The 14,634-nt window shown below is 38.8% G+C and overlaps 1 long non-coding RNA gene across 4 annotated transcripts in view; it reads right to left on the bottom strand.

Moving 5' to 3' along the window:
* The window catches only part of LOC138419496 (uncharacterized), a 374,854-nt gene that overhangs the window by 168,880 nt on the left and 191,340 nt on the right, over positions 1-14,634 (bottom strand). For 2 of the 4 annotated variants that reach the window (XR_011248993.1, XR_011248995.1), the window contains one exon: positions 2,179-2,295. The exons of the other annotated variants lie outside the window; for them this stretch is intronic. This is a non-coding gene — a long non-coding RNA (uncharacterized lncRNA). The remainder of the gene's footprint in view (positions 1-2,178; positions 2,296-14,634) is intronic. 4 annotated transcript variants of the gene reach the window in all.

Below are 14,634 nucleotides of genomic sequence, written 5' to 3'. Positions count from 1 at the left end.
GAAGGTGGGAGGAGAAGGGGATGACAGAGGATGAGATGGTTGGATGGCATCACCGACGTGATGGACATTAGTTTGAGTAGGCTTTGGGAGTTGGTGATGGACAGGGAAGCCTGGTGTGATGCAATCCATGGGGTCACAAAGAGTCGGACATGACTGAGTGACTGAACTGAACTGAAAGCCTTTGACTGTGTGGATCACAATAAACTGTGGAAAATTCTTCAAGAGATGGGAATACCAGACCACCTGACCTGCCTCTTGAGAAACCTATATGCAGGTCAGGAAGCAACAGTTAGAACTGGACATGGAACAACAGACTGGTTTCAAATAGGGAAAGGAGTATGTCAAGGCTGTATATTGTCACCCTGCTTATTTAACTTCTATGCAGAGTACATCATGAGAAATGTCAGGCTAGTGAAGCACAAGATGGAAGCAAGATTGCTGGGAGAAATATCAATAACCTCAGATATGCAGATGACACCACCCTTAAGGCAGAAAGTGAAGAGGAACTAAAAAGCCTCTTGATGAAAGTGAAAGAGGAGAGTGAAAAAGCTGGCTTAAAACTCAACATTCAGAAAATCAAGATCATGGCATCCGGTCCAGTCACTTCATGGTATATAGATGGGGAAACAATGGAAATAATGACAGACTTTATTTTCTTGCTCTCCCAAATCACTGCAGATGGTGACTGCAGGCATGAAATTAAAAGATGATTGCTCCTTAGAAGAAAAGCCATGACAAATGTAGACAGCACATTAAAAAGCAGAGACATTGCTTTGCCAACAAAGGTCCATCTAGTCAAACCTATGGTTTTTCCAGTAGTCATGTATGGATGTGAGAGTTGGACCACAAAGAAGGCTGAGTGTTGAGGAATTGATGCTTTTGAACTGAGGTCTCAGAGAAGACTTGAGAGTCCCTTGGATAGCAAGGAGATCAAACCAATCAACCTTTAGGAAATCAACCCTGAATATTTCCTGGAAGGACCGATGCTTAAGCTGAAGCTCCAATATTTTGGCCACCTGATGCAAAGAGCTGACTCATTTGAGAAGACCCTGATGCTGGAAAGATTGAAGGCAGGAGGAGAAGGGGATGACAGAGAACGAGATGATTGTTCACAGACTCAATGAACATGAGTTTGAGCAACTTTGGGAGATGGTGAAGGACAGAGAAGCCTGGAGTGCTGAAGTTCATGCAGTTGCAAAGAGTCGGTCATGACTGAGTGACTGAACGACAATGAAACATGGAGGGCTTCCCTGGTGGCTCAGATCATAAAGAATCTGCCTACAATGCAGGTGACCCAAATTCAGTCCATGAGTCAGGAAGATCCTCTGAAGAAGAGAATGGCTATCGACTCCAGTATTCTTGCCTGTAGGATTCAATGGACAGAGAAGCCTGGCAGGTTACAGTCCATGGAGTCACAAAGAACTGGACACAGTTGAGAAACTAACACACAACAAAACATGGGAAAACAGATGGAAAGGAAAACTTCAGTATCTTGAGGGACAGAAATGTTTTTAAATGTACACTCTTCTCTGTATTCAAATCAGAAGTTCCAAATTTTAATGTGCATAAAAAACATCTGAAAAATGTATTGAAAATGCAAATCCATTAACTGATAGAAGTCCACAAAAAAATACAAATCCAGTTGGTCTAAGGTGAGCACCAGGAATAAGCACCTGAAATTATTCAAATGCAGTAAAACAAAGATTACACCTTAAAATATTATTTAACAAACATATTTTGTGCAGATAATATTCTACCACAATAATACCTTTTTTGTTTTTTTTTGTTTGTTGTTTGTTTGTTTTTTACAATACCTTTCAACATAGCACCTTGAGGGCTTCCCTGACAATCCAGTGTTAAGACTCCACACTTTGACTGCAAGGTGCTTGGGTTCAGTCCCTGGTGGGGGAACTAAGATCCCACATGCCATGTGACACAGCCAAGAAAAAGCATCATAACTAAGGAAAGCATTTTTATAAAATACTCAAAGCCTAAAAAAGTTAAATATATTTTCTGTTTAAGAAATGTCATTGCTATATGTATAGACTCAGATATTAAAGAATGTTATAATACCACTTCCATCTGTCAATACAAACTGTTTATTCTGTTACTTGTTAAAGTTAAAGACAATATTGTGAAACTGGATTTTTATCATCTGAGGTATGGCTCTAGGCTAACCTGAAATTTATCTTCGGAAGTATCATTTAACAAATTTCCTTGCAGACCTTCCTGCTGGCGACAGACACACCTACAATTTTACTGACTGATGAGCCAGAATCCTGGAAGCAGAAAGTCCTGGAAAAATAAAATTTATAATTAACTTTTGGGAACATGTTGTCTTCTATCTAACTGCCTCTAATGCACAAACTAAGATTTGATTGTGAAAGCTGCAGCCCTTTCAAAAATCTGCCACAGTAAAAGAAGGAAAAATACTTAAGACAAAAGAAAGTTTTCAACTTGAAAATTTGTTCTAGCATGCAATAATGTTAGATGTGTTGTTTGCCATAAAATCTAGGTTTGTTACCCAGGGTTTGTAAATTTATGTGCTTATTCCAGTGACCACAATATAGAGGAAACATAATGTACCAGAGAAAAAATAGGACCTGAATTCTAGTTCCAGGTCCCACTACCAATAAGCTCTATAAACCATCTAATTATATAACCTCTAAGGACTTCAGTTCCCACAATTTGCAAACTTCAGAGAGTGAACACCAGATGGTCTCTGTATCCTTTTCAGCTCTATAATTCTAAAAAGCAGGGGATATAAAAACAGTAAAATAAATTTCAATCTCACAGAAGACCAAATGTTAACACTGAAAGATGCATGATGTATTGAGCCACTGCATAACACAGCCTTTAACTCATAATAAGTGCTCAATTAATATTTGGTAGATGAATGAATGTACCTGTGAAATTACACAGAATAAGAAATATGTTTCAGTACTTTATTTATGCTTCTAAAAATTTAGTCTACCAAATCTTGGTCAGCCAATCAATGAACACTCACTTTGACCAATTGTGAAGAGAGGTTATAGAGAATCAAATATTCTGGCTGACAACATAAAATGCTTACCATGAAATGATATGAAGTAGGTACTATATCTATATATAGGTATCAACTGGTAATGTGATTATCAATCTTAGTACAAAGGAAAGCAGAAAACAAGATCTGGTAAAGGCTTCCTGAGGGAAAAAGTGGGTTGAAATCTTGAACCAGGTAAAATTGATGGGTTGGCAGATGAGGAGTTTGTGAAAGGGGTAAAAACAGCAAAGAGAAACAATTTTAATGATCTAACAAGCAGATTCATTTTACCAGGAACAAGATCTGAAAACGGATAAGGCTAATGGATAGCTAGAAATTGTTCATGGTGGAATATAAGGCGTGACAACTTAACATCATATTTTCATCAGGAACAGGAAGAGTAGAAAAGACATACTTAGTTCTTGCACTGCCCAATAGGAAAGCGATGAGCCACATGTGGCTATGGAGCACCTAAACTGTGTCTGGTCCAAACTGAGATGTGCTATAAGTATAAAATATATGACATATTTCAAAGACTTGGTACCAGAAAAATAGGAATGTAAATATCCCAATAATACAATTTTACTGATTACATATTGAAATAATATCATTTGAGATGAGTTAAGTTCAGTTCAGTTACTAAATCATCTCTGACTCTTTGAGACACCATGGACTGCAGCATGCCAGGTTTTCCTGTCCATCACCAACTCCTGGAGTTGCTCTGACTCATGTCCATCAAGTCAGTGATGCCATCTAACCATCTCATCCTCTGCTGTCCCCTTTTCTTCCCGCTTTCAATCTTTCCCAACATCAGGATCTTTTCTAATGATTCAGCTGTTCGCATCAGGTGGCCAAAGTATTGGAGCTTCAGCTTCACCATCAGTCCTTCCAATGAATATTCAGGATTTATTTCCTTTAGGATTAACTGGTTGGATCTCCTTGCAGTCCAAGGGACTCTCAAGAGTCTTCTCCAACACCACAGGTCAAAAGCATCAATCCTTCGACACTCGGCCTTCTTTATGGTCGAACTCTCACATCCATACATGGCTACTGGAAAAACCATAGGTTTGACTATACGGACCTTTGTTGGCAAAACGATGTCTCTGCTTTTAATGTGCTGTCTACATTTGTCATAGCTTTTCTTCCAAGGAGCAAGCATCTTTTAATTTCATGGCTACAGTCACCATTTCCAGTGATTTGAGAGAGCAAGAAAATAAAGTCTGTCATTGTTTCCATTGTTTCCCCATCTATTTGCCATGAAGTGATGGGATTGGATGCCATGATCTTCATTTTTTGAATGCTGAGTTTTAAGCCAGCTTTTTTGCTCTCCTCTTTCACTTCCATCAAGAGGCTCTTTAGTTCCTCTTCACTTTCTGCCATAAGAGTATCATCTGCATATTTGAGGTTATTGATATTTCTTCTAGCAATCTTGATTTCCAGCTTCTGCTTCATCCAGCCCAGCATTTTACATGATGTATTCTGCATATATTTGGAGAAGGAAATGGCAACCCACTCCAGTAGTCTTGCCTGGAGAATCCCATGGACAAAGGAGCCTGGTGGGCTACAGTCCATGGGGTCGCAGAGTCAGACATGACTGAGCAACTAACACACACATTCTGCATATAAGTAAAAGAAGCACGGTTACAATATACAGCCTTGAAGTACGTACTCCTTTCCCAATTTGGAACCAGTCCATTGTTCCATGTCCAGTTCTCACTGTTTCTTCTCGACCTGCATACAGATTTCTCTGGAGGCAGGCAAAGTGGTCTGATATTCCCATCTCTTGAAAAATTTTCCACAGTTTGTTGTGACCCACACAGTCAAAGGCTTTAGCATAATCAATGAAGCAAAAGTAAATGTTTTTCTGGAATTCTCTTGCTTTTTCACTGATCCAGTGGATGTTGGCAATTTGCTCTATGGTTCCTTTGCCTTTTTTAAATCCAGTTTGAACATCTGGAAGTTATTGGTTCACATACTGTTCAAGCCTGCTTAGAGAATTTTAAGCATTACTTTACTAGCATGTAGGATGCGTGCAGTTGTCTGGTAGTCTGAACATTCTCTGACATTGCCTTTCTTTGGGACTAGAATGAAAACTGACCTTTTCTAATCATTTGGTATATGGCAGCTTAAATAAAATGTATTGTTTAAATTAATTTCAAATGTTTTCTTCATACTATTTTTAAGGTGGCTACTAAAAAAGTCTAATTACATATGCTATTCACATTGTATTTCTATTGAATAGCACTGCTCTAGATTTTCCCAGCAGTAGTCATGAGTAGCATATTGCAGTACTAAGAGAACAGAAACCAGAGGATCAGCTAAAAGGTGAAATTGTAGGTAGAGATGAATCTAGAAAGGCAGTCAACTGACAAAAAGTAGAAGAGCAGTCAACTGACAAAAGAAATACATAATTACTATATATTCAAAGATTTAATGAATAGCAAAGGAGAAAAGGAAAGATATAAGCATCTGAATGCAGAGTTCCAAAGAATAGCAAGGAGAGATAAGAAAGGCTTCTTCAGCAATCAATACAAAGAAGTAGAGGAAAAGAACAGAATGGGAAAGACTAGAGATCTCTTCAAGAAAATTAGAGATACTAGGGGAATATTTCATGCAAAGATGGGCTCGATAAAGGACAGAAGTGGTATGGACCTAACAGAAGCAGAAGATATTAAGAAGAGGTGGCAAGAATACACAGAAGAACTGTACAAAAAAGATGTTCATGACCCGGATAATCACGATGGTGTGATCATTCATCTAGAGCCACACATCCTGGAATGTGAAGTCAAGTGGGCCTTAGAAAGCATCACTATCAAAGCTAGTGGAGGTGATGGAATTCCAGTTGAGCTATTTCAAATCCTGAAAGATGATGCTGTAAAAGTGCTGCACTCAATATGCTAGCAAATTTGGAAAACTCAGCAGTGGCCATAGGACTGGAAAAGGTCAGTTTTCATTCCAATTCCAAAGAAAGGCAAGGCCAAAGAATGCTCAAACTACCGCACAATTGCACTCATCTCATATGCTAGTAAAGTCATGCTCAAAATTCTCCAAGCCAGGCTTCAGCAGTACGTGAACCATGAACTTCCAGATGTTCAAGCTGGTTTCAGAAAAGGCAGAGGAACAAGAGCTCAAATTGCCAACATCTGCTCGATCATTGAAAAAGCAAGAGAGTTCCAGAAAAACATCTATTTCTGCTTTATTGATTACACCAAAGCCTTTGACTGTGTGGATCACAATAAACTGTGGAAAATTCTTCAAGAGATGGGAATACCAGACCACCTGACCTGCCTCTTGAGAAATCTGTATGCAGGTCAGGAAGCAACAGTTAGAACTGGACATGGAACAACAGACTGGTTCCAAATAGGGAAAGGGGTATGTCAAGGCTGTATATTGTCACCCTGCTTATTTAACTTCTATGCAGAGTGCATCATGAGAAACGCTGGACTGGAAGAAGCACAAGCTGGAATCAAGATTGCCAGGAGAAACATCAATAACCTCAGATATGCAGATGACACCACCCTTATGGCAGAAAGTGAAGAGGAGCTAAAAAGCCTTTTGATGAAATTGAAAGAGGAGAGTGAAAAAGTTGGCTTAAAGCTCAACATTCAGAAAACAAAGATCATGGCATCCACTCCCATCACTTCATGGGAAATAAATGGGGAAACAGTGGAAACAGTGTCAGACTTTATTTTGGGGGGCTCCAAAATCACTGCAGATAGTGACTGCAGCCATGAAATTAAAAGACGCTCACTCCTTGGAAGAAAAGTTATGACCAATCTAGATAGAATATTCAAAAGCAGAGACATTACTGTGCCGACTAAGGTCCATCTAGTCAAGGCTACGCTTTTTCCTGTGGTCGTGTATGGATGTGAGAGTTGGACTGTGAAGAAAGCTGAGCGCTGAAGAATTGATGCTTTTGATCTGTGCTGTTGGAGAAGACTCTTGAGAGTCCCTTGGACTGCAAGGAGATCCAATAAGTCCATTCTGAAGGAGATCAGCCTGGGATTTCTTTGGAAGGAATGATGCTAAAGCTGAAACTCCAGTACTTTGGCCACCTCATGCAAAGAGTTGACTCATTGGAAAAGACTCTGATGCTGGGAGAGATTGGGGGCAGGAGGAGAAGGGGATGACCGAGGATGAGATGGCTGGATGGCATCACTGACTCGATGGACGTGAGTCTGAGTGAACTCCGGGAGCTGGTGATGGACATGGAGGCCTGGCATATGCGATTCATGGGGTCGCAAAGAGTCGGACACGACAGAGCGACTGAACTGAACTGAATCTAGAATGTCACTACAATAATAAAACATGTAAATTAAATGAAATTTAATTTGTATTCACAGATAATTTAATATATTAGAAGTTTCTAATCTGGAATGTCAACATCATTATAAAATAAATTAATTAAATGAAATTTAAAATTTTGAACTTCCTGCCTGATATAGAACTTGTACTCTAATATATTTCTTATTAGCAGTTATAACTCTTTCTGTACTTGAGTTCTCTCAGTGATCCCACAAGCCTACTGATCTCAAGTCTGGAGATCATCTGACAACTTCACAAAGGATTTCACAGCCATTCATTTTGGCAGCCTCAAAATTTAACACAGTCTATGGTACATCCTAAATGCTCAAGAAGTATTTGTTGAATGGGTTGATGATATCACACCCAAAATCATGACTACACACAGAAGGCTCACACATTGGGCTTTCCATAATATTCACCCCTCCAGAAAGAAAAAGTATCAATAAAATCTTTAGTGTCCAAAATGGTACCCCATAATATTAGTAAGTTCTAAAAACACTGATATTTCAGTATGCACAATCAGATTTTTTAAAGAATTTAACATGAAATGGAGCTGATTATACTCAATGAAAGCTAACACTATACTGCAGTATACTTCTTTTCTTTTTTGTTAGAAAAAGAGAGAAATTTTACAGAGAAAGTTTTTACTGGATTATTCTGATAAGTAAAAAACTGCTTGTTGTTGTTCAGTTGCTAAGTCATATCTGACTCTTTGCGACCCTATGAATGGTAGCACACCAGGCTTCCCTGTCCTTCATCATCTCCCAGAGCTTGCTCAAACTCATGTCCACTGAGTTGGTGATGCCATCCAGCCATTTCATCCTCTGTCGTCCCCTTCTCCTCCTGCCTCAATATTTCCCAGCATCACAGCCTTTCCCAATGAATCAGCTCTTTGCATCAAGTGGCCACTGGAACCATTTGTCCTTCCAGTGAATATTCAGGGTTGATTTCCTTTAGGATTAACTGGTTTGATCTCCTTGCAGTCCAAGTGACTCTCAAGAGTCTTCTCCAGCACCACAATTTGAAAGCATCAGTTCTTTGGTACTCAGCCTTCTTTATGGTCCAACTCTAACATCTGTACATGACTACTGAAAAAAACATAGTTTTGACTATACAGGCCTAAAAAGTGCTTGATATTTTTTTATTTATCAGACCAGTCCAGTAAAAAGCATTCTTTGTAGAATTTCCCTCTCTTTTTTTTTAGACAAGAAAGAAATGTATACAGTATGGTGTTTGCTCTCATGGAGTATAATCAGCAATTTGGGATTTAGGCTTCCCTGGTGGCTCAGAGGTTAAGGCATCTGCCCGCAATGCAGGATGCCTGAGTTCAACCCCTGGGTAGGAAAGATCCCCTGGAGAAGGAAATGGCAACCCACTCCAGTGTTCTTGCCTGGAGAATCCCAGGGACAGCAGAGCCTGGTGGGCTGCTGTCTATGGGGTCACACAGAGTCGGACACAACTGAGGCAACTTAGCAGTAGCAGTAGCAATCCTATTTTAGCTAATATAGCTTGGTGTTAGAATGGAAATTCTGGGGAAATTCCAAGTAGTACTGGGAAATGGTATGATTTAATTACTTTTTTCCTGTTTCTGTTTAGAGCTGGTGTAACATCACAGTGAGGTGAATCTCTTGGCTAAGTGGTGTTTCAACTGACTGGACCTCACTTTCCCAGCCTGTGAGGATTCTATGATGCTGCCAATTCTGAGAACTACTTGTCCAACCCCTCCCCACAAATATCCCTCCTCTCTCCACTAGTCTATGCCACTTGTTTGGGACAATGACAGTAATACCATACCACCCGGCTTCACAAGCCATGCAGTGACCAACAGAAAAATGTTTGTCGTCTCTCTGCCCCAACTCCCCTGGCTAGTCCACCCAACAGGCATTCCCACTAATGCTTTTCTTGCCATATTTAGCCCCTTTCCTGATTTCACAAAAGAAGTTGTGCCTCCTACCAATTGCAGCTAGAAATCCACTGATCTTGCTTTCATTTTTCTTTTTCTAATCCTCTCTTTCACTACCATACCTGGACAACAAAACATTCTTTTGTATTTATCCATTCCTGCTGTCTTTACAAAAATATTGCCCAGAAAAAAATTCACCACACCAACTCAGTTTTTCAAGACTATAGCTTAATAATAAACATTTAATTGCTTGACTTGATTCATTGTGTAGTCGGTTCTCTGTGAGACTCCTTTGACTGATTTTGCATGAAGGATCTTTCAAAAGTCTTACTGTAGCCAAATACCATCAACTATGGAGCTACATCATCACACTGTGTAGGTATTCTCTATAATCTCTAAGACCCTAATGATCTTTCTTTTAAATGAAATTCCATTTCTTCTCAAAGCACACTTTCTTCTAATTGTAATTCAGTTTGAGTAATTCACAGAGAAGCTGAAAGCTCATGGGACTACGATAGCTCTACATTCTGAGCCTGAATAGGCCAACAAGCTTAGAAATAAAGACTTTTTTTATTAATATCTTCTTCGCTTTCTAGTTAAATTAACCAATGACATGGAAAGGGTTTAAAACTCTTGGCAAAATTTTTTACCAGAAATAAGCTACATGGTAAAAGTATTCTCTTCTTTGAAATGAAAACCATGCTTTTCACCAAAACTTGAAAGTAATTTTACACAGTATTAAGAAACTTTATTTTACCTTCGAAAAATGTAAATGTTTCTAAAATAGAGTATTAAGTAGAGAAGAAGAGGGTATTAGAGGATTATGAAAAGGTCTTCCAGCAAAGCTTTCTTTAATGTTAGAATACAAGATTTTTACAAGTACCATCTGGAAACTTTGTGATGATTTCACTGAGATCCTTAAGAATGTAACTTTTTAGACTCCTACCAACTCTAAAAATATGCAAAATTTAACTCCTTAAAATATTCCCCAGAAAAAAAAGAAAGTGTTAAAAAACAAAACTTTTAACATGAGTTGTGTAAAATCCTGTACTCCCATTGTCTTTCCCTTGAGTTTCTCATAATTATTACAAACATCAAACATATATCTTAGGTTCCAGTGGATGTCCTTCCCACAACAAAGTTAAACACAACTAAACCAATTTTCCCATGCAATACTGTCATACTCAATATATTTTTTAATTCAAATGCAGTTAATCTTTCTACTACATTCAAATACCTTTGAGCTAAAACCATTATGAAGAATCACAACATAACAATTTCAGTAATTAAAAAAAAATAAAAAGAACATCTCTTCAACATATCATGAACTCTGGAGTATTCAGTTGTAACATGATTAAAAATTTGAAGATGTTCTATTGAATATAAGCTCCTACCTGCCTTTACCATTTTTTGCAAAAGTAACTAACACTGCCTAATACTCAAGATGGCATATTCAAAAACAGAGACATTACTTTGCCAACAAAGGTCCATCTAGTCAAGGCTATGGTTTTTCCAGTAGTCATGTATGGATGTGAAAGTTGGACTGTGAAGAAAGCTGAGCACCAAAGAATTGATGCTTTTGGACTGTGGTGTTGGAGAAGACTCTTGAGAGTCCCTTGGACTGCAAGGAGATCCAACCAGTCCATTCTGAAGGAGATCAGCCCTGGGTGTTCTTTGGAAGGACTGATGCTGAAGCTGAAACTCCAGTACTTTGGCCACCTCATGCAAAGAGTTGACTCATTGGAGAAGACTCTGATGCTGGGAGGGATTGGGGGCAGGAGGAGAAGGGGATGACGGAGGATGAGATGGCTGGATGGCATCACTGACTTGATGGACGTGAGTTTGAGTGAACTGCAGGAGTTGGTGATGGACAGGGAGGCCTGGTGTGCTGCAATTCATGGGGTCACAAAGAATCAGACACAACTGAGTGACTGAACTGAACTGAACGTTCAAGAAAAACAGGTCACTTAGGAGCCCTAACCTTGCAACACAGAAGACCTACAAGTTACTGCCTAAGACTGCTGTTATGGACTAAATATTTGTGTCCTTCCAAAATTCATATGGTGAAGCCCAAACTCTATGTGTGACAGTATTAGAAGGTGGCAACTTTGAGAAACAAGTATGTTTGGATGAGGTCATGAGGACACCATCCACAATGTGATCAAAATCCTTAGAAGAAGAGAAAGAGATCCCATAGTTCTTCCTCTGCTATGTGAAGATACAGAATGAAGGCAGTCCTCTACAAGCCACAGAAAAAGGCCCTCGCAAGAATTTAACCGTGCTAACACCCTGAGCTTGGACTTCACAAGCTCCAGAATTTGAGAAATGTCTACTGGTTTAAGTTACCCAGTCTATGGCATTTTGTTAAAGTAGTCTGAGCAGCTGAAGACACCTGGCACTCAATAAATTTGCAGTAGACCCCAAGTACTTACATAGATACTGATCCTACACCACTTCTGGCAGTGCTGGCCCATTCTATCTTGTTGGGTTTCTACCCCTGCTTCTCTGAATTCCAATTCACTAGTCTGCTAAATGGAGAAGGCAATGGCACCCCACTCCAGTACTCTTGCCTGGAAAATCCCATGGATAGAGGAGCCTGGTAGGCTGCAGTCCATGTGGTCGCTAGGAGTCAGACACAACTGAGCGACTTCCCTTTCACTTTTGCCTTCATGTATTGGAGAAGGAAATGGCAACCCACTCCAGTGTTCTTGCTTGGAGAATCCCAGGGATGGAGGAGCCTGGTGAGCTGCCGTCTATGGGGTCACACAGAGTCGGACACGACTGAAGTGACTTAGCAGCAGCAGCAGTCTGCTTAAAGGACAAGAGCTTTGACTTATCTGATTACTGAGACCTGATACTTTATTAAACTCTTGCTGATTCCTTCACTCTCAGCTGCTGGGGAATAACCATGTTTTCTGGAACCTCAGTGGTGATATTCACCTGACTTCAATACTCAACTGCCACCTGTTTTTCTGCTAATGTCTCTGCCTGCTTGATTGGACCTACTTACTTTTCAGTGCCCATAGGACCATACTGGAGTTCTGTGTTTCCCTTTTCTTGATATCCCACTGTTTATAACTCAACATTCCTTTAATTTGCTCCACATTTCTTCTTTATCCCTTCCAGCCTAATTCGCCCAATATGCCTGGTTTTGAATGCTCAGTCCACAGCAAAGGTAAACTAACCAAAACACAGAAAATTCTCACTCATCTCTAGCATGGTCAGATTACTTGCCTGAACAAAAATGAGTTTTTCAACACAGAAAAATACACTAAGAATTGTAAGTAGGTGTAATGATGCTACATAGCTATAAGATAAATAAGTGATCACAGATGGGTGCTTGTTAGTGCCTGGCACTATGCTATTTTATACATATTAACTACCTAACTCTTAGGCTTTATGACCCCAACTTTCAACAGAAGAAACTAAGCCTTGGAGGAGTTAAGGGGGGTCCCCAAGATTTCTCGCTTAATACCTGGTGGAGGTGAGTTTCCAATTGAGATTGGGTTCCAGGACCTCAGGTCTGTACAACTAGACACAGGTCCTCTGTTTCACCTTTAAATCCCTTGCTGAAATTGTGAACTGTTTGGTGTAATTATTCAGTGCTAAAGAAAGCTTAACAGAAAGTTGCCTTTTAACCCCAAGAATCTAAAATCCTAATATTTATCCTGAGAATGTGATACCGAGCAATAGCTAGCCTGTTGGCATCCTTTAAAAATGAAATGTTTGATGTATACATCCATTCCATAAACTTGAAAGTATATCATTTAAAGCACCCATTTCTCAATTTGTGCAGTTTTTTGTAATGAAAAATTTTAAAACTATGACATACTTCCCTGAATGCTTCTATGGAACAAAATGAAGAAATTTTTAACTTTTTTTGATTATTTAGAATTCCCAGTGTGAACAGTGGGATACAGTGGTGTTTTGTGATACAGCGATGTTCCCCTCCATCCATGAGATTTTCCAGGCAAGAGTACTGGAGTGGGGTGCCATTGCCTTCTCCGTTTAGCAGACTAGTGAATTGGAATTCAGAGAAGCAGGGGTAGAAACCCAACAAGACAGAAAGGGCCCAGCACTGCCAGAAGAAGTGCAGGATCAGTATCTATGTAAGTACTTGGGGTCTACTGCAAATTTATTGAATGCCAGGTGTCTCGTGACTCTTAATGAATGAAAATTGTGAATCCCCACACTAATTACCCCCAGGCCGATATTTTTTAAGTAATTTAATTTACTTTGATCAATTTATCTTCTCCATACATATGATCATTTGCACTTTTTGTTTTCACTTTCCTCCAGCAACGCCCTTCCAAATGACTACTATTAATTTACTTAGCTTGTAAAAGCCATGATACTCATTTATTCGATCTGTGAATAAAATAAGGTGTCAGAATGTATTCAGGAACTACATTTATAAAGAATATAGAACTTGTGGAAGATGAGTTGATTGTAAATACATAAATTTATTTCTAGGCTCTCGATTCTGTTCCGCTGATCTATGTGTTTATTTTTATGCCAATACCATACAGCTTATAAAATATTTTGAAATCAGGAAGTTTAATGCCTCCTTCTTTGTTCTTCTTTCTCAAGATTACTTTGGCTGGTTTGTGTCTTTTGTGGTTCCATATGAACCTTAGGATTATTTTTTCTTTTTCTGTGAAAAAATATCTAATCTCATTTGATCATGATGTATGGTTATTTAATGTGGCTGTTGAAATGAAATTTTGATAGAGATTGCAGAGTCTGTGGATTACTTTGGACAGCATGCACATTTTAACAGTATTCAATTTTTTAATTCATGAGCACAGAATAACCTTTTACTTATTTGTGTCTTCTTCAATATCTCTTTCATCAATGTCTCATAGTTTTCAGTGTAGAGATTTTTTACCTTTTTGGCCAAATTTATTCCTGAGTATTTTATTGCCTAAATACTACTGTAAATGGGATTGTTTTCTCCATTTCTTTTTCAGATAGTTTGCTGGTAGTTTATAAAAACGCAACTGACTGTATGTTGATTTTGTATCCTTTAATTTTATTGAATTAGATTATTAGTTCTAACTGTTTTTTTTGGTAGAATCTTTATAGTTTTCTATATATAAGATAGTCATTGGCAAACAAAGACAATTTTACTTCTTCCTTTCCAATTTGGATTTTTTTCTTGCTTAACTGCTCTGGCTAGGACTTATAGCTCTATACTGAGTAGAAGTGGTGGTGAGAGTGGGCATCATTTTCCTGTTTCTGATCTCAGACAAAAGCTTTCAGCTTTACACCATTGAGTATGATATAATCGTAGGTTTTTCACATATGGCCTTTATTTTATTGAAGTACATTCCTTCTAGATATAATTTACTGAGAGCTGTTTTCATGAAAAGATGTTGAACTTGCTCAAATGTATCTATTGAGA

The sequence above is a fragment of the Ovis canadensis genome, chromosome 1, assembly GCF_042477335.2.
Source record: "Ovis canadensis isolate MfBH-ARS-UI-01 breed Bighorn chromosome 1, ARS-UI_OviCan_v2, whole genome shotgun sequence".
NCBI lineage: Eukaryota > Metazoa > Chordata > Mammalia > Artiodactyla > Bovidae > Ovis > Ovis canadensis.
The sequence above is the reverse complement of the archived record's forward strand: the minus strand, read 5'-3'. Positions and strand labels throughout refer to the sequence as shown.